This window comes from Nothoprocta perdicaria, unplaced genomic scaffold (genome assembly GCF_003342845.1).
Source record: "Nothoprocta perdicaria isolate Ctin4 unplaced genomic scaffold, notPer1 scaffold_185, whole genome shotgun sequence".
NCBI classification, from domain to species: Eukaryota; Metazoa; Chordata; class Aves; order Tinamiformes; family Tinamidae; genus Nothoprocta; species Nothoprocta perdicaria.
Genome location: NW_020455038.1, coordinates 109394 through 128270, shown reverse-complemented (window position 1 = coordinate 128270; position 18877 = coordinate 109394). Strand labels below are relative to the sequence as shown.

Genomic DNA, 18877 nt, shown 5'->3' with positions numbered 1-18877 from the left:
GCCGGTGGCGCCCGCGCCCCTCTGACAGCCCCGGCCCGCGGCGAGGGGGCCCCACCGCCCCCTGGGGTCCCGCGCACGGCGGTGCCTCAGGCCGCGTCGCTGTCCCGCGTGCCCGCCACGCCGGGGCTCCCGCGGCGCTTATGGCTCCCTAGCAGTCGCTTGTCGCTGTTTACTTTTCCCCTTGGGCCAAGTAAAGAAAACTGACTTTAAAGTGTGGCTCTTAAGCAATGGCCAGTAGTAGTCTTTACTTCTCATTAGCAGCTATGTTGCTTGCTTACTGGAGTCGTGTGTATTGAATGTGTGTGCATTTGAAGAAGCCAAGCAAGGAGATAGAGCTGTAAAAGCAGCTCTGTGACTGCTTTCTCCTTCTTGTGTGGGCAAGACAGCTGTGGCCTCTCTGGGGCTCTGCGCTGTAAAGGAGCCGGATGAGGAGTGTGTTGGCACAGCTCTGCTCGGCGGTGCGGAGGGTGAGCGCCTGCTGCGCTCTGCTCATTCATCCAGAGGCAGGAGTGGTGGAGCAGGARCTGCTGTCCTTGGCCTCTCTTAAAGATGGTGGTACCCTGGTCTGAAAAGGGCAGTGCAATTTTATAACCTTTAGGTGTGTTTCCAATGTATGAGCAAGATTCAACACTTTTTGGGGGAAAGAGACTGGATAAAGTTGAGTTTTGTGTCAGTAAATGGCCTCTCTTCTACTCTAATCACTTGTACCTGATGTGGTTTTGTTGTGACTTCTACGTGCTTATGAAAAAAACTATTCATTTTTAAAACTTGGATTTGCCATGAGAGAACTAACACAAATGTATTAAATGAACTTTTTTCAGCCTCTTATAACATCAGTTCTCTGCTTTCTSTAAACCTAGAGACTGCTCTCAAAATAAGGGAGATTATAGTGAAAGCCAAATTATATGGCAGACCTTTAGAAACCATTCATCTTGGAGCCGCTGTGTTTGTTAATTTGTGTATATACTGAATAATATCTTTCTAACTTTATATGAATCTGCCATTTTGGATCATTATTTCAAGCCTGTTTTGAGACTTAGAAATGCATCATGTGCCTAATGATACTAAAAACCTGTTTAGTGTTAGCTAGTGATAACTCAGTCAACTAAGTGAGCTACTCCTGGCCCCAGCCATCCTGCCTGTGTACACAGCTCTTTAGAAATTTAAATGCATTTTTTGTTAAAATGATTTTTTTTTAGTATATGCCTCTGACTTTTAGTAATTCAAAATGTATCAAAGTGTAGTTTTGAGACTACACRAGGACTTAAATAGCATCAATTACTCATAGGTCTTGAAAGTCTCTGAACAAAGCTTAAGAAACAATGTGCTTTTGGCTTGTGATAGGTCATGTGTTCACTCCCGAGCTAGTTACTGATTGGATTGCTATCCTGCAGTGGTATATTATTATATTGCTTTTAATGTTATTGTGACCAAGTCTTATTAGAGTTAAGTGTCTACCAGAATAACTCTTCAGAAAGCTGGAATGTTGATGTGCCGTCTTTAATGTGGCCACAATGTGTATTCAACAAGCTCATCCCCAGGTTGCCATGTCAGCTAGTCCTTAAATCGCTCAAAGGTCTAACTGCCACAACAGCCCAACATGCCGCTACACCATGGTGTTTCCTGGGGCAGTATCTTGGCATTAGTACATTTGGGACAGTAAACTGAGAATTTCTGATCAAAGAGTCATTCTGAATATAAGAATCTATGAAAAACTCTGGAGTGATAGTCTGCTTTAAAAAGTTCTGACAGTGAACTCCTTGTGGTTGGGACTTCTTGAAGCACTTGAACCAAGCGCTTGCCTATATTTTTGTGTTAGCCTGTATACTCTGTGACCACAGTCATACACTGCAGCAATAATAAGTGTCACTGGGGCAGTCAGCAGTGACTCTCTGCTCAAAGGAGAATTACCTCTCAATTCTACTTCCATTGAACAAAACTGTTTCACTTGCTCTTTCTGCCCAGTAGCTAGAATGTGGAGCCGCAAGGGCTGTGTTTCTTGTAAAGATGTAGTGATGATGATTCTGGTCAGGAAGAGTAAGTGTGTGTGTATGTATGAAGGAGTTGAAGTTAATGTCTGTTGTATACTATATTAAAATCTGGCATATGAAGAACTTCAAATGRTAGGCGTGTGTAGTTAATTCTCCAAGTCTTCATTTTGCTAGCTCTGCCTTAGGTGTGTTGCTAAATTCAGCTATACTGACAGGCTCCCCCCCCACACACTGTGGAAGAAGAGGTTTGGGATGTCGCACTTTTCTTCATGTGATATGAATTTGGCTTTTGGTGTCTTTCTGTGTGTGAAATACATAGGTTTCAATCTCTGGTTTCATTTTAATTTTGCTGTGCTGAAAATGTAGAGTTTGGGGAGACCAAACTCAGTTTTAAGCCTGTGATGGAAAAGAGAAGTGAGGCCCTCCTCAACTCCTTGTACTCCAGGTCCTTGCAGCAATGCCACTGCATGCCCCCCCCCACCCCCCCATCCTCCTACAGGAGATGGAGAGGCTTTGAAGTGTACCACAAAACTGTGTGCTTGTATGTGTTTATATTCCTGCCTTCCATTTTCCTCCTACTATTTTTTGACTTGAATAATTTAAAATGTTCTCCCTGTTTTTTCCAAAAGCAAAAATGGATGAATGCATGCTGCAAGCTCCTGTTGAGTAGGCTTCATACCTGCAAGTATTAAGAGTTTTCAGCAGGGTTGAGATCAGTGAGTTGAAATAACTGTGCATGCATATGGATTTTCTTTTTTCTTTTGTAAACAAGCAGGTTAAATTTCCTCTTCCCCGAAGGCCATTTGGATTAGGGAAGTGGAATTGTTTGTGGCTTTGAGTCACCATCTTGTTGGATGCTTTCCTTGTCAGTTATCCTGTTAGAATATGAAAACACCTGTGATTGTTTTTGTGTTAATTCCAGAACCTTACCTGTAAAGCTCCAACTTTAAAGTAATGGTCTTGATGACATCTGATAGTATGTTCTTCTGATAAAACTGTTTATAGTACCGATTTCGGGGCCTCAGGTTTGCTCTGTCATCTTGTCTTTGGAGTATCTGGTGCTGAGTATCCTTTGGAATATGGTAGTTCATTTGGAGCAGATGCAGAGCTCACATGCCAGGGATACCAGGAAGAGTGTGGGGGAATAGCTATTTGGTATTTACTGTGTCCTTGTTATGGCATGAAGACGGGGAGACTTGGAATGTGTCTGGCCTGTATTACCTGAGAAGCTAAGTTACACTAAGACTAAGTTACATACGTTGTCCTCTCCAGTCTTGATCTTTCACGTTGGGAATGGATATTCTGACTTTGCAAGTGTTGCAAGGCAAGTAAGAAAGGTTATCATCTTTGAGGCATCCCTTTTCAGCTGCAGAATTCAGAGGCTGCCCTACTGCAGAGCCTTTCTTCTGGACCTTCTGTCAGAACTCTGAGTCCGTTCMCCGCCCCCCCGCTTTGGAAGGACTGTCTAATGTTAAGGAGTTGACTTTAACCTGTTAAGAAGTTGTGCGTAGTCATGGCTCTTGGTCTTGCTTCCTTTTTTAATAGTTAAGGTAGTGTCAGACATATATCTGTTGCTATTCGATCAGAGCAGTGAGCAATTTCTGTCCTTGGTTTGTGGATAAGAAATTTTGTCTAATCTAAGCTTCTGTCTTATATTTTCCRGTTACCACTTTACTGAGACTTCAGTGTCCAGCTGATAGGAACAAGGCTCTGCTATTGCAGTTTTGCTACAGGCATGGTGTATATATAGCAAAATACTTCACAATGTTTAGTTGTACATTTGATTTCTCTAAAACATATGTACAGATTTTGAGGCCTGCACTGGTGACAGCTCTGAATTGGCAGGGCTCGTCATTCTTCTTGGATACTGGAATGATTTAACAGGGAAATGAAAGAACAGCTGGTTAGTCCTGAGAGCAAGGTGCTCTGCTAGCTACTACTGTGTGCCATGCTTGATATGAGCTTGATAGGTCTTGTTCTTCTCCAGTCTGTGGTGGAAGAGTGGAGATTGTTGCTGCCTAGAGTCAGGGCTGTGATCCAGATATGCCTACTGCCAGAGAAAAGCATCAAGCACATGAACAGKAGTGGGGGTTACAGGGGACCTGCTCTGCTTCAGGAGATGGCCAAGATGATAAAGGAACTGTAACTCTGCTTTATGAGAGAAATTTGAGAAAAGGACATGCACAACTAAGGCACCTAGGTAGCCTTTTCAGTGAGTAATGCAACAGCAGTTTGCTGTTAAAGGTTATGTAATGTGCTTTGTTCCAGAGTAGTCTGGCTGTTTGTATCTCCCTCAGTCTTCTTTAAGYTTCAGTCACAGTTAAGTGCTTTGGTGCATGGTGGCACATGGAGAGAGCCAAGGACAGCCCCTCAAATTATTTTGCATCAATTGTTCATCCTCCTGCACATTGTGACCTGATGCTGATCCACAGTATGAACCGTGGCCCAGCAACAGCATTGCTGCTTAGTGTACAGGGCTTTTCTTAACAACTTATTAATGCACTACTGTAATTCAAGTTCCTTATTTATTGATTCTTCGATATTCTATATTGTATATCAATATCCAAGACATTTCTTAAGAGTGGTGCAGGGACTTGATAGCTCCCTTCAGCAATAGTTGCCTACTGCTGTTTTGCATCTACTTACAGGTATTGTGCCTTGGTTTGGTATTCCTATATGTATGTATGCTATTAATTTGGACTGCAGCACCGTAACGGGGGGATCTTGGAGACTGAAGTGAAGGGAACGCATGGCTGCTTAAATCTCTATGGGCATATCAATTTCCATCTTTCCATTGGACAGCTGGGTGTCCTTTATGGTAAATAAGAAAGAAACCTAGTGAAAGCAGCTATTTTTTACCGCTGAATCTTAACGACTGATTAACTATATTTATCTAGCTAAAAACTTTTCTTTTAAGCTTTTGTCTGATATATATTAAGCCTTGGAGAATAAGTGTRCTGGTGAAAAGTTTCTAAATGAGTCTAAGGTAAGAATGGATATTTCTGCACGTCACTACAAGGAGAAGGCTATCCAAAAGGCAAAGTACCAATTTCGGCAATGAACTGTTGATTTTGGAGGAAGCTCCAGTGTCCGTAGTCTGTGCTTATGGTTGTGGCAATATCAGAATGCTTTTGCCCAGAGCCTTGTCTGCTCTCCTGGGTGAGGCAGTCCCTTGGAAGGTAGGAGGCACACCATAAGAAGATCAAGGAAAGGTATCCAAATTGTGCACGAAGGAGGAAAAAGTTATGTGACCTGTTTATAGCAATTGAAATAGTTTAAGCAAAAAGTGGAGTGCTTATGGCACTGGTCTTAAACTCTAAACAGGACAGTTTCTGTTCTCTACTAAATAAAGGTGGGTAAGTATGAAAAAGTAGTTTGAGGAAGTTCAGGTAAGTTTTCAGCATAGCTCATAAGTTTAGTTTAAGCTCCATACTGACATTTAGCATCAGTACTGTTGAAATGCTTGCCTTTGTTGCCAGAGTGCTGACCACTTCCTCTCCTGTGTACTTAAATTGCTTGCTTGGGAGGTGGAATTGAGAAAAATCCCCTGACAAGGAGAGACTTTACTCCAAATGGTTCCCTGTTTAACACTTACTTTTTTTTCTTTTCCATTTATATATACATATATGTTTATGTTGAGACTGTATCTATGCAAGCATGATGGTTTGGGTGTAATTATAACCTGCTTTGTGGTGTCACCAGCACCTGTGGCTGGCTGTTCACCATGGGTAGAGCTGGCACATGCTCTTCTGCACATGCTATTGTGGATCTGATTATGGGACAGGGTAACTTTGCTTTAATTGCTTTGTCTAGTGAAGTGCTTCTGAAATGACTTCAGGTGAAATACAAGGGACAGGTCATGATTTGATGTGACATAACTTGGTAAGAAAGAAATGCCATCAAGCATTTTGTTCCAAGCAAATGATATAGGAAAGTCTGAGTTGTATAAACCATTTATTAGCATATGTAGTAATTTTCTTYCAGTTTATACTGTCGTGTGGTGTAGTGTACATTTAAAAATGCTCATTTTTATTGCAATCTTCTAGCCTTTGTTTTGGATTTTTTTTAGGCCAGAAGAGCCTCACTTTGAAACTTTCATAAACATAATTTTTCAAAGTGTGAATACTTTCAAGACGCCAGTATCTTACTCCTTAAGGCAGGGTAAGATCTGGAGGCAGTAATCTGCTGTATATTCTGCAAGATTTTTTCTTTTTACACAGTTATGCAAGTGGTATATACATTTTCATTAATACAGTTAGAGTATACTAGAAGTGCTTGGTTTAAGCTGTTTAACATTTCCTAAATTATCTCTTTTTTTGGACATCTACATTTATGTATTCAAATGTGGTCAGACCAGAGTTTGTGGTGCCTAKGCATGAAAACATAATGCGTGTTGAATGCTTGGCCTCATTTATTGTGTTCCCTGACTTGAAGGGGGAACCCTTCACAGTAAAGGAGATTGGCAAAGGAAAAATATTTTAAAGACTTACTTTTAAAATTGTTACAACAACAGAAGAATTGCATGAAAAATGGCTTTTCTGTATTTCTCTGGCTGCTTGTTGCTTGAATCTAAGGTGATCAGGGAGCTTTGGTTGTCTTACCCAGAATAGTCAAAATTTGCACTTCATTGAGTTTATTCCATTTGTGGAGCTCTGCTTATGATTGAGTGTTAGCGCTCAGGAATGGTTTCTGGTGGCTTAGGGTGTCCTCTTCACAACGATGAATTGCTTGTAATCATTTTTTCTTTTCATGCTGCTTTAAAAGACTTTTGTTGCGCTTGGCTTTAAGATGACAAGTCAGCTTCCAAAGGTTGATTAGTTGTCTGTTATGTTTCAGACACAAGTACACCCTTAAATATGTAGCTTAATATATGCAGACTTACTAGACTTCCCAAACCTGTGTTGCTCTATGTATTAACGTAAGAATTGCTTTCTGAAGTTGTTGGCCATCTTAAGTTGCTATATTTTTGTGTGTGTGTGCATAAGCTCTTTTAACACCTTGTATCACTTTTATTAGTAAAACAAGCTGAAGAATGTGAAGGAGGTGACTGATCTGACAAGGGGCTAAGCCATATTTTAGACTGCAGCCATAGTTTGAGTACAACTATTTAATTAGCTGTACAGCTATGTACAYTGCAAGAACGTACCTCCTACTGTGAATTTACTGCATGTGCTTAATAAGCAGCTTCTGATTGTGTTTGAAAAATTACTTTTAATCTGAGAAAAACCCTAGTTTATAGAGTTTGTGCCAAGAACTGGTTTCCTAATTTGAACCTTTTGATGCTGGCCTACTTAAAAAAAGAAGGGGGGGGAGGAATCCTTTTCTATTTCTCCTCTCCTTTCCAAACATAGAGGAGACTCTAACCCAACTTTTCATTGAAATAGGCTTTGGAAGAGGAAGTTTCCAGCCTTAAACAATCCACTTGGGTGACAGAGTTGGGACTGTCTGTTTTGGAATTGTGGAAAGTGCTCTATTCTGCTCTCTATATGGATGYATTGATTCTACCCAAGTTTGGCCGTCCTGGAAGACAGCTAGCTGCGTCTGGCAAAGACTGTGCTTGAAGAGCTGTGGGCTTGACTAATGGTGGTTGTCACCTTTAGGTAAAACCTATCAGTGCTCAAATAACAAAATCTCTATCCCATAGCTAAGACATACATACATCTATATGCACAAACAGACTTGTGRTTGTGCATGCTTATGCTACCTGTCCCTGCTGTGCCTCAACCTAGCCTCTTCCCGCTGGCTTTGGAGACATGGGCAATGTTCCTATTGCTGCCTCCTTCTAGGCAGATGGGTTTCTCCAAAGTTGTCCTCTATCAGTGAGGTGGCAGGAAGGTGTGCTGCTTCACACTAGTGTTTTCTTTTGTAAGGTCCTGCATACTGCCTCTGAACCCTTTGGGTGCAGGCATCATCTTGCATGCTTTGAGGCCAGAGGGGAGCAGCTGGCCTGGGTGCTGTGGTGGCCAGTTCCCAGGATGGCTGGAAGCAAAGGAGGGAGCATGTGAAGTAGCAAGACAGAGCTGTGGTGTGCAGGGCTTGGGAGCTGGAGACCTGGTGTCAAGGCAGTGTGCCTCTGTCAGCAGGGTTTGTCTCCTGCATTCCAAAACTGACTAGGGAAAAGACATTACAAAGTAGGAGGTGAAAAGGTGAAACTTAAGGTATGCTTCCTTATCTTTCATTACTTTACTTGAGGAAGCTGCCCTGCACTCCTCTCACTGCATTAGTAATTTTTAGCGCTAGTCTTCTCTGTGAGTTTTTGATATTTGGAATTTGCAGACTTTGACATAGTAGAAATGCAGAATGACTGTGTCAGGATGAGACAAATTTCTCGACAGGGTGCATTTTGTATATATGCAGATGCCAATGAGAGCTGAATCTCTCCAAAAGAAAGAAGACCAGGGCCCTCTGAATTCTGTTTTTTCACTGTCTTATCTTCAGTCATCTGATAGGAAAATGCAGAAGGCTTTTGAAGTCTTTGAGTGCTTTAGTATTAAACGTAGGACCCTGATATGCAGCAGCCAGCCAATATGTATGTGCAGGTGTTTGTATAATGTTTGCAGCATGGCTAAACTAAGAGTATACCAGGACTAATCCACCAAAATACTGAAACAGACTTCAAAAATGGAGGTATTTGTGTTGGAGGCTTAGATACCAGTGTCTAGGAACCTACAGACGTGCCAATGATAAAAATATGGGAAGAAACCTTGTCTGTAAAAGGTTTGAAGAGCTATGGTAGTATCCTGAAAGAGTTAAGCTCTAATTAGCTCACTTGTAAGATATTAAGTATCCTTATTAAACTCAACTGCGGGTTCACTTTTTTTCACCTCCTTATGGTGAATAAAATTTCTGGAGGAGCAGAGTTGCTGCCTCATAGATCAGAGGCTCACATGTTGAAGCTGGCAATGCTAGAGGCTAGTTCCTATCTGTGTGACAGCATTTTTAATTTAACAGGACTGCCTTTGATGTTCTCAAATATTTATAGGCAGCTTCAGATCACTGCAGTGTGTATTCTTTTTAACTGGAGCAGAAGTTCCTCCTCACACAACAAACTTTCTTTCCCTCTGTTTATTCTTGGGTCCTTTTTTGGATTTGCAGTCATCTGAGTTGTTTTATGTTGCAAAAATACTGTTTCTGTGGGGGAGGAATCACTTGTGTGTTGGTTTGTTTGTTTTTCCCCCAAGTGCCTACAGCATAGGCTTAGTCTGGCTGGTAAGTCATAGCTTCTTGTTTGAGCCTCACTGAAGATGTCTATGTTGTAGAAGAGAGAGCTAGTGAAATGGAATCTAAGCAAAATGTAGCTATTGTGAAAACCTCTGTTTTTTCTGGAAGCTCAGGTGGTTGTGCTCGTGTGGGAGCAGACCTGGTCTGTCTTGTTTGGGAAGCTGTTACTGGCTCGACAGCGGGCCTTCTCTTGCAGGAAAAGGCACAAGTATCTCTCCAATCTTTGAGAGAATTTCTCTTAAAATCAGGCTATAATCATGGTTTATAGTTTAAAGAGGAACTGAAAACTTGAGGTTAGGCTCTCAGTAGGAGCTGGTCAGAAATTATGGAAAAAAGTTTTAGTTGGAATTTGCCGATTTATTAAAATGAACCATTCTGCTCAGATGGTTTGACTTATGACACTGATCAAACTTGGGCAAGAATCTTAAAGAGCTGAGTCAACTCCTAGCCAAATGTCGTCTTTCTTTCTGCAGAAGCTCTCTTGACTCCAGGGCTATTGAATGTCCATGTATCTGGGGCTGAGTGGAGAGCTAGAACGTTGTTTCCTTTCTAAAAGAGTATTACGTTTTTCTTTACCGCTTCTGCTAGTTTTGGTATCCTGGAAAGTGTGGCTGTGATGTGAACCTTTGCCTTGATGGTGCTGCACAAGGAAGTGTGTATGTGATATGAAAGTTTCTTCAGACTAACTTTGGTGATAAGTTTCCAGCCTTCTATTTATTTATATTTTTTCCCCTCTCCCTCCTGCTGCCACTTTACAGCTTTATCCTCTCAACACTCTTTGGATCACATGTTGACTACTTGGTCAGAGCAAATGTCATGGTCACCTAAATTGGCGGGACTATTTCTTTTCCTAAACTTTTCTATATGGCTGCTGGAGTACAGGCCAGCTTCATGCTGCTTATTGAGCTTTGCTTTTGTTATGAAGTTCTGTTGGTTTAATTCCATGAGGTGATCTCCTGTATTTGATAACTAGGATTCTCCCCTCATGCTTGTCTGGGAATCTGTTATCTGAGTAGCAGACTTTGTGAATTAGTTTGAATATTCTAAAAAACACCTGTCTTTGGTAATAACTTTTTTACTGCAGGCCATGCATTGGAGCGTTTGTGGGCTTTGACATTGCTGTTACAGATACATTGCTGATGCAAGTGAAACCAATTATGTCACTGACTGCATAACTAAACAGTGCTAGAAAGCAACTGCAGGAGAAAGGAACCTGATCACCCATACCACACGTACATCCATTTATCCAGATTGTTTGCTCCATTATGAGTCTTACGTTGTCCCATGCAGCTTTACAGTATAAGAAAGCACTACTAGTAAGATCTCTTACCATGAAATTTGTAAGAAAATATGGACCTGTCACTTAATGCACTGGGAGAATTTCTAAATGAGCTAAGCTTTTTTAACACGTAACTGGACAAAGATGTACTACTTTTTCTAAAACAAACAGAAAATGCCCACAGCATCAAAAAAAAAAAAAAAAACCCAAACTTTCTCACAGCTGATTGAGAGAAGATGCGTGTAGAAAGTAAAATAGTTTTGTCTGATCTCCAGGAAGTCAGTGTAGATGAAATCAGAATATGGGACAATTGCTAATGTGAAAGAATTATAGAAACATGAAAAAAAAAGCTGCAAAAGGGTGAGGTACATGTATGGGCTTTTTAAACAGTTCTGCAGTATCTTTCTGAGAGAATAAAAATGTACTTTCAGTGTGTGGGGGAAATTCTTTTGTTTGGAAGGGGGGAGGTTGTGTGTGGCAACTAATAAAAGCTTGCAAGTCACTTTAAATCTAGACTCAGTAAATTCTTAAAACTTTTTTTGGGATGTTTGCATGACCTAGACAAGTATGATTTTTTTTTTTAAATCTGTTGGCAAACCTGGGAAGATTTACTGTGTGCAGTTCTGGGCTCCCCAGTATAAGAGGGACATGGAGCTTCTCGAGASGGTCCAGAGAAGGGCAACCAGGATGATCAAGGGAATGGAACATCTCTCATATGAAGAGAGGCTGAGTAAGCTGGGCCTGTTTTCCCTGGAGAAGAGAAGGCTCAGAGGGGATATGATTAATATGTATAAGTTCAGGAAGGGGGAATGCAGGGAGGAAGGGGACAAGCTGTTCTCACTGGTGGCCAGCGATAGGACGAGGGGTAATGGCCACAAACTGGAGCACAAGAAGTTCCGTCTCCAGGTGAGGAGGAACTTCTTTACTGTTAGGGTGACAGATCAGTGGAACAGGCTACCCAGGGGGGTTGTGGAGTCTCCTTCTCTGGAGGTCTTCAAAACCCACCTGGATGCCACCCTGTGCCACATGCTGTAGGTGTSCCTGCTTGAGCAGGAAGGTTGGACTAGATGATCTATAGAGGTCCCTTCCAACCTTAAATATTCTGGAAAAAAAAAAAAAATCGAAGAACCAGTTCTATACATTTCTCACTTAGAAATGAGCAGCACCAAACCTCTGGCTCAAACTTCACTGCAGTTTTAACTTGCAAGCATCTTAAGGTCAATAGAAAGTGTGTTGTAATTTAAAAACTAATGTGCATCTTCAAGGCTCTATATAGAGCTTCTTTTGATGTTCCTCAAGGGATTTTGAAGTATGGCTTTTCCTGTTCTTTCCCACTCCAAATTAGCCAATATTAAAATCTGTATTTAAAAACAGCATTGTTAGAAGGGAGAGGGATACCTTGCTCCTCATTGTTGCTCAACATGAAAATTAATAGCAGTCAGTATGCAATTCTAAGGTCAAACTGCAAGTCAAAAATAAAATGTTTTGGTTTTTCTCTATGTAGAGCAGTGTTTTCAATTTATCCAACTTCACTCTTGCTGGTTTAATATCAGTTTTCCAGGCTGGAAGCTGCCTTGAACACTTCTGAAAACCGAGCAGCTGGCTCCGCTTTGCAGCTTTCTGTATGGACTGACTGTTGAGCAAGCTGTTGCAGTGTTACTACTCAAAAGGACAACACTGAGCTGCTGTGCAAAGTTGCCATCCGTAAGCTAAGAAGTGAGAACATCATGTGCACTCTTACCCTTATGCAGTCTTAAAGTAAAATGTCAGCTTGAAGCCATTGCACTGTTTTTTCTAGTGTTTATTTGATTATTTGTGTTCTTGTAGTTGGAAAGGACTTTGAGAGTATAAAACCTGGTTGTGATGTGGTTATGCTCTGCTTATAGTCCATTTGGTGGATGGAGATCCTTGTGTTCTCAAACTTAAGCAGGCTCTGCCAGTGCAGTGGCCATTGCTCACTTGGTCCTGTTGTGCCAGTGAGGAAGCAGCAGACAGTAACATATGTCTAGCTCTATCCTAATGTGAAGAGAATTTTTAGAAGTTGAATACAAATGAATTTCAACCCTTAACTAATTTCTGATTGGTGTCTTTGGATTGGAATTGTGATTGGAGAAGCTAGGAAAATATTTGTTTCCTGTGCAAGTGCTGTGATGCATGACTTCTAATGAGATTGCTGATAATTCTTTATTAGATAAAGATTTTTGCTGGACTAGGTTGCATTGGCCAGGAAGCTTGAGTATGTTTGTAGTGGTTTTACTATCCAAATGATGTTGAATTTTGAAATCTAATCTTAATGAGCATATTTCAGATAAAATGGTTCCTGCGGTCTTTGGAACAGAATATACAGGGATTATGTTCTGGAGACAAATGTTGAATATATTCTTAGAAGGCAGATCAGAGCTAGATTAGGATTTGCAGTTCAGTTAGAAAAGGGTGAGAGGAGCAGTAGGAGTCCTGAGTATTTGTCAAGGCAGGGAAGGGTCTTCACTTTTTTCCTCTTAATGGTATATGGAATTAACACCTCAAATTGTGCCTCACAGAGGAGGGGATGGTGGTATTTACCTTGTCAAACTCAATGAGTTATTATTCTGAATAATAATATTTATTATAATAGCTCATAATAACATAATAACTCATTATTCAGGATTTGAACATTCTGTGATTCTGTGATTCTAGAGACTGCTAAAAGAATATGGAGGATTGAAGAAAAGGTTTTGAGAGACAAAAGTCACTTGTATGTTTGCATAAATAACTTTTTATTAAATCATAGATCATCCTGAAAGCACTTAATGTGCTGTTTGATCAGAACTTCATAGCTACTTTTTTTTTTTAAACTGCCCAAGCTACTTTTTTTTAAGCTGTCCATTCAGAAATCTGCCAGTGAAGTGCCCATTCAGATGGTATGGGACCTGGACAGGCTGGTGAGTTGGGCAGAGAGGAACCTCATGAGGTTCAATARGGACAAGTGTAGGGTCCTGCACCTGGGGAGGAATAACCCCAGCCACCAGTATAGATTAGGGGTCGACCTGCTGGAAAGCAGCTCCACGGAGAGGGACCTGGGAGTCTTGGTTGACACCAAGTTAACCATGAGTCAGCAGTGTGCCCTCATGGCCAAGAAGGCCAATGGGATCCTGGCCTGCATCAGGAGGAGTGTTGCCAGCAGGTCAAGGGAGGTGATTCTGCCCCTCTACCTTAGCTTTGGTGAGGCCACACCTGGAGTACTGTGTGCAGTTCTGGGCTCCCCAGTATAAAAGACATGGAGCTTCTCGAGAGGGTCCAGAGAAGAGCAACCAGGATGATCAAGGGAATGGAACATCTCTCGTACGAAGAGAGGCTGAGTGAGCTGGGCCTGTTTTCTCTGGAGAAGAGAAGGCTCAGAGGGGATCTGATTAATGTGTATAGGTTCAGGAAGGGAGAATGCAGGGAGGAAGGGGACAGGCTGTTTTCACTGGTGGCCAGCGACAGGACGAGGGGTAATGGCCACAAGCTGGAGCACAAGAAGTTCYGTCTCCAGGTGAGGAGCAACTTCTGTACAGTGAGGGTGACAGAACAGTGGAACAGGCTGCCCAGGGAGGTTGTGGAGTCTCCTTCTCTGGAGGTCTTCAAAACCCTCCTGGATGCCACCCTGTGTCACATGCTGTAGGTGTGCCTGCTTGAGCAGGAAGGTTGGACTAGATGATCTATAGAGGTCCCTTCCAACCTTAAATATTCTGTGATTCTGTGGTATGGGTTGACTGACAGTAGAAGAGGTGAGTTATTGGGAAATGAATAAAATGGATGAGTTAGGACAGAACGTGTGATGTGCTTTGTTGCAGATGAGCATATACTGCCTATCTGAAGTGCTAGAATGGATAACCTTAAACCTGCATGTTTTAGGAAAATACTATATATGTTTTCTGATGTTGACATATTYCCATCTTCCCTGTCTCCTTTTAGCTGGTCAGAAATTGCATCTCTGATGTCAGAGCTCTAGGACCATATTTCTAGAGGTAGGTAGTGGGTGAATAAACTTCATTCAAGCTGCTTATCTTGGCAACTAATCCTGGCCAAGCAGCAGCGCTTCCCTGCTCTTCTCTGAAATGCAGGTTGCTTTTCTAAACCTGTTTTCCAGCTCTCAGATGTGAAGTGGCTGGTGCTGCCCAGGGCAGCCTGCTCGTGAAGGTCTCTGCTGCACACTACAGGCTGGGGCATGGTCATGTGAGGCCTCATGAGTAAGAGGGTATGATATTAAATAAGGCTGTGTGTGAAGAATGAAAACATCTGGACTTGACCTGCTGTTTCTTTCCTGAGGTCTTGTTCTTGCGCTTTCCTGTCAGATTTCAATTACGAAGTTATTTCAGTTGTCTTGAAGTTGTCTTCAGTTGTCTTGAATAAGAAAAGGCTGTATCTGTAATTTGCTGTCAGCAAAGTTGCTTTCCTCTTTCCCCCCATGCTTCTGATGTTTTGCCTTCAAAGTTCATGATTTTTAATATTTTGGCTCCTGTCCTTTACTTTGGTAACATAGACTGTTATTCTGTTCGTGGCAATAGTTTGTTGAATAACTAAATGAGGGAGGATATTAAGATTGGCCATAGTAAGGAAGGAGGTGAAGGGAAAGATTGGTTATTGTGAATGGTGTGAGCTCTGCCATAGCATGACTCCTAGTATTTCGTATCTGTCTGATTTGGATGTTGCTGAAGWATTAGAAACAAATAACAGGTTTTTAGCCATGCAAATAAAGGAATGGAAACTGAAACTGGTTAAATTAGTATCTTTTCATGCTGTGTAGAAACAGTGGATACGACATAATGGAGAATAGTTAAGAATAAGTGGGAAGATGTGAATGTCCATGTCTGAGATGGAAGTGTTGAGATCAAAGTTTTTTTCCAGGCTATGTGTTGGAAAGGGATACAAGATTGGCTCTGACATGGGAACTACTGAATGCAAATTGACCACTGGTTATGATGCCACATGGGGAAATGATTCGCTTTGTGGGGTAAGTGAGGTTAGTGCAAGAATTGTACAGCAAGGTATCTTTCAGCCATGCTTTTGGCCACACTGTGTGTGTGTGTGTGTGTGGTGTATTGTTTTTGTTTTGTTTTTTTTAAGTGGAATTAGGATTAGACTTGGGATCAATTTGAGATTTATTAATATTGGAGTAAAATGTATAGCATATCTCGAATTTTATGGTGCAGCTTTGTTGCATTTGGTCTTGGGCACAGGTAATTACATGGCTTGTGATTTAAAAAGGTTGCCATCTAATGTGCAAAAGAGCAGTTAGAGAATGTGAGCAAGCAGGGAGCATAATTGCAATGGCTAAACAGCTCAGCAAATAGGGCTGTATACTGATCTCCAGTGTGTGAGGTGGGTATATTGGCAAGCAGGGCTTTAAGAAGATAGCATGACTTGATGGGTCATTAGGCTGTATTCTGAGGGTATATATGTGTGTGCACATGCACAAACCTAAATTATGTGTGTGAAACTTTTATTTAAATAATAAACTCTCTGCTCTATGAGTACTGGGTATGTTCTGTCTAGATTGTGGGGATGCTCCAGCCTTAGGTTTCTGCGATTATGATGTGAGATGAAAATAAACTTCATATTAATAAATGAAAACGAACCCTTCTAAAATACTTGGTTTATTGTCTACATTGCTGTAAAACTGTAGAAGATAGAAAGCTGGAGTACTTTTGCAATTTTTTTTAAAAACTCTTTAAAGTGGACTATACAAAGTCAGTGGTGGGATTGTTTTTGAACAGGGCTGTTGCGGAGCTCTGTGTCTTAAGTAAGTTTCTTTAATTTTGACATCTATTGTGCAGTAATAAACACAAGCATCAGCTACAGCATTTGGGAACATTTTGATGGAATGAATGGTTRAGTGTCTGGATACACAGAGGGTGAGTATGTACTTAGAGGGTGAGTATGTACTAGTGTCTGCCTCTTGCCTGCCTTTGGAGCATGTTAAATTTGTGTAGAAATTCAGAGATGAAAGACTGAAGAGCCAGCACAAATTTCTTCAGTGTTGACAGCCTTCAATGTACCTGTAGACCTTTTTAATAAAAGATTCTCTTTTCTGAAGGAATCTAAGCTGTAGATCAATTTACATTCTTGATACAGAGTTACAATAGTGGGGAGTACTGTTTTGGGGGAAGAGCTTTTAGCAATTAGAGGCTTTACACTCTTAAATTTGTGCCTTTCTAGAAAGCTTCGAGTTATTTACTTGAACACTTGAGTAGAAAATGAGATGAGAGAAGGAGAAAACCTCTAATGCAGAAATTAATTCTGAATTGTTGCACACTTTCAAATGGTGAGGAGGAAGCTTTGGTTTGCTTTGAGCTTTTATACTTCTAGTTTTATGCAGGAGGATGTGTCTGTTATAAGCTAGTTGCCTTTATTATATTTAGGCGCAGAAGTGCAGTGCAGCAATTACAAGGAGGGAGAACTTCTTATGAGAGCCTCTTTAAAGTAATGCCTTGTTTTAAATCTGGTCCATGTCAAAGGATTAGAAAGGATGCTGAAGGGAAATTACACATTATTTTAAAATATTTTGGCATTCTTACCCAACCCTATTGTGTCTGTCATTCAGAGAATAATTACTGATGGCTGAGTCATGGTTTTCCTTTGTGACGATACTGTAGATTTGTCGTGTTCCTATATTTCACAATAAGTTATGTTCCGGATGGGGTTCAGCCAGAGAAGTCTGGATTGGTGGTTTTCATATCAAGAAACCTTACCACTTTTGATTAGTGCTGATTTAGAAATAACTCTGTCTTCTCCATAAAGATTTAAAGTCACAATCAGAAGTTTGACAAGCAGTATCAAAATCCAAATAAAGCAGATCAGAAAGATAGCTCTTTGGATGTGTATGTGTCAAAGTTACAGGAGAGTTTACTTTTTTCTATAGTATTGCATAAAGAATGGGTCTTCCCCTAGATAAATAGGTAGTGGTGTGTTAGGCTGTTAGCATGGTACTTGCATTCAGCTGTTGGCATTACTCAGGATATCCAAATTCCCTGGGACGTGTTTTTTTTCTTGTAGCTCTGTCATACATCGGTGTGTCTCAAAGAGCAAGAAGTGTGTGTGGTGTGGCCCCCGCTTTACTCCTACCTCTGGTTTAGCTGTTGAGGAAAACTGCTCTAGGGGTTTGGCTGAAGTTGTCCAGGTGCAAAAATTTGAATTTTAGACTGAGTTTATGCTCTCTTTTCAGACTTTGCCAGTGATCAAGTCTTGCAACTTTTGCATACTCCAGTTGAATTGTTTAGCATGTGTGAACCTCCAGCTTCCAGGAGTTCTTACAAGCAGAAACTGCAGCAAGCATGCAACTCTGACTCATTTCCTTTGTGTATCAATATAGGTGTTTTAAGAAAATATTGTAACTGATCACATGAAATGTTCTGAGGATCAGAATTGTGTTGCTTTTCTTCAACTATGGTAGTTTTTACATTTGAAACAAATTTGTTTTGTATGGTTCTAGGGCCTATCCTGTTTTTTYTTTGTTTTACAGTAGGCTGTGTGCTAAATATATGGACAACTTAAATACCTTTTTCTAACTTTGACTACTGTTCTTGAGTTGTCTGAAAGGTGGTGGTGGTGTGGGGGGGGGGTTGAGGTGTTTTTTTTTTTTTTGGGGTGGGGGGGGAAGGTTCCTGAAGAATGTGATTTTTTTTTTATTGAAAGGTAATGTAAGGTATCATGTATTCTGTCTGTCAAATCTGATTTTTGCAACTGATTTTCTTTTTTTCTGAAATTATCAGTTGCAAATTGACTCAATTGCAAGCAACATTCTGAAACAAGCTTTCTCACATCTATCCCCACACTTTTTATGAAGAGAATACATTTGGTATGAGAAATTGAAGACTGCTATAGGTAGCAGTACAGGTAGAATAAAAATTGATTTTTAARCAAATCTCTCTTGCAGTCTGTAGTTTAGAGAATAATATAAAAATGAAGAGAATACGAAATGGTGATTTTTGGAATAGCTCAAACATGCTAATACTGATTCTGGAGCAAAAACTGATACATGCACGGCTGAAGACTGATGCATCTTTTCATGGTATTTCTCTCTACTTGAGACCTTGGCAAGAGGCCTTCTCTCACCAGACCAGTAGAAACGCATTAGGGTGGTAGTCTTCCCGCCTTGTTCCTCCCCCACACATCATCTGTTGGGCTGCAGACTGCTGGGACTGTAACTTCTCTACAAGTGCCGGTCTTTGGTGCAAGCATACCTGCAGAGAAGAGTGATTCTCATCCCATGCTGAAGTGTGCTCGCTTTGGCCTCTATTTCCACCTGGAGCCTGTGGCCCATGACTATAATAGGGCTGTGTGATGAATGTTTAGTATTCAGGTTGCTGTTGTGGGACAGCACATTAAATAAGATTGTGACCTTTTTCCCTTGCCTTCCTGATTA

The 18877-nt window shown here is 41.0% G+C and overlaps 1 protein-coding gene across 1 annotated transcript in view; it reads left to right on the top strand.

Moving 5' to 3' along the window:
* Window positions 1–18877, top strand: part of ZNRF3 (zinc and ring finger 3) — a 66762-nt gene that overhangs the window by 323 nt on the left and 47562 nt on the right. The window lies entirely within an intron of this gene.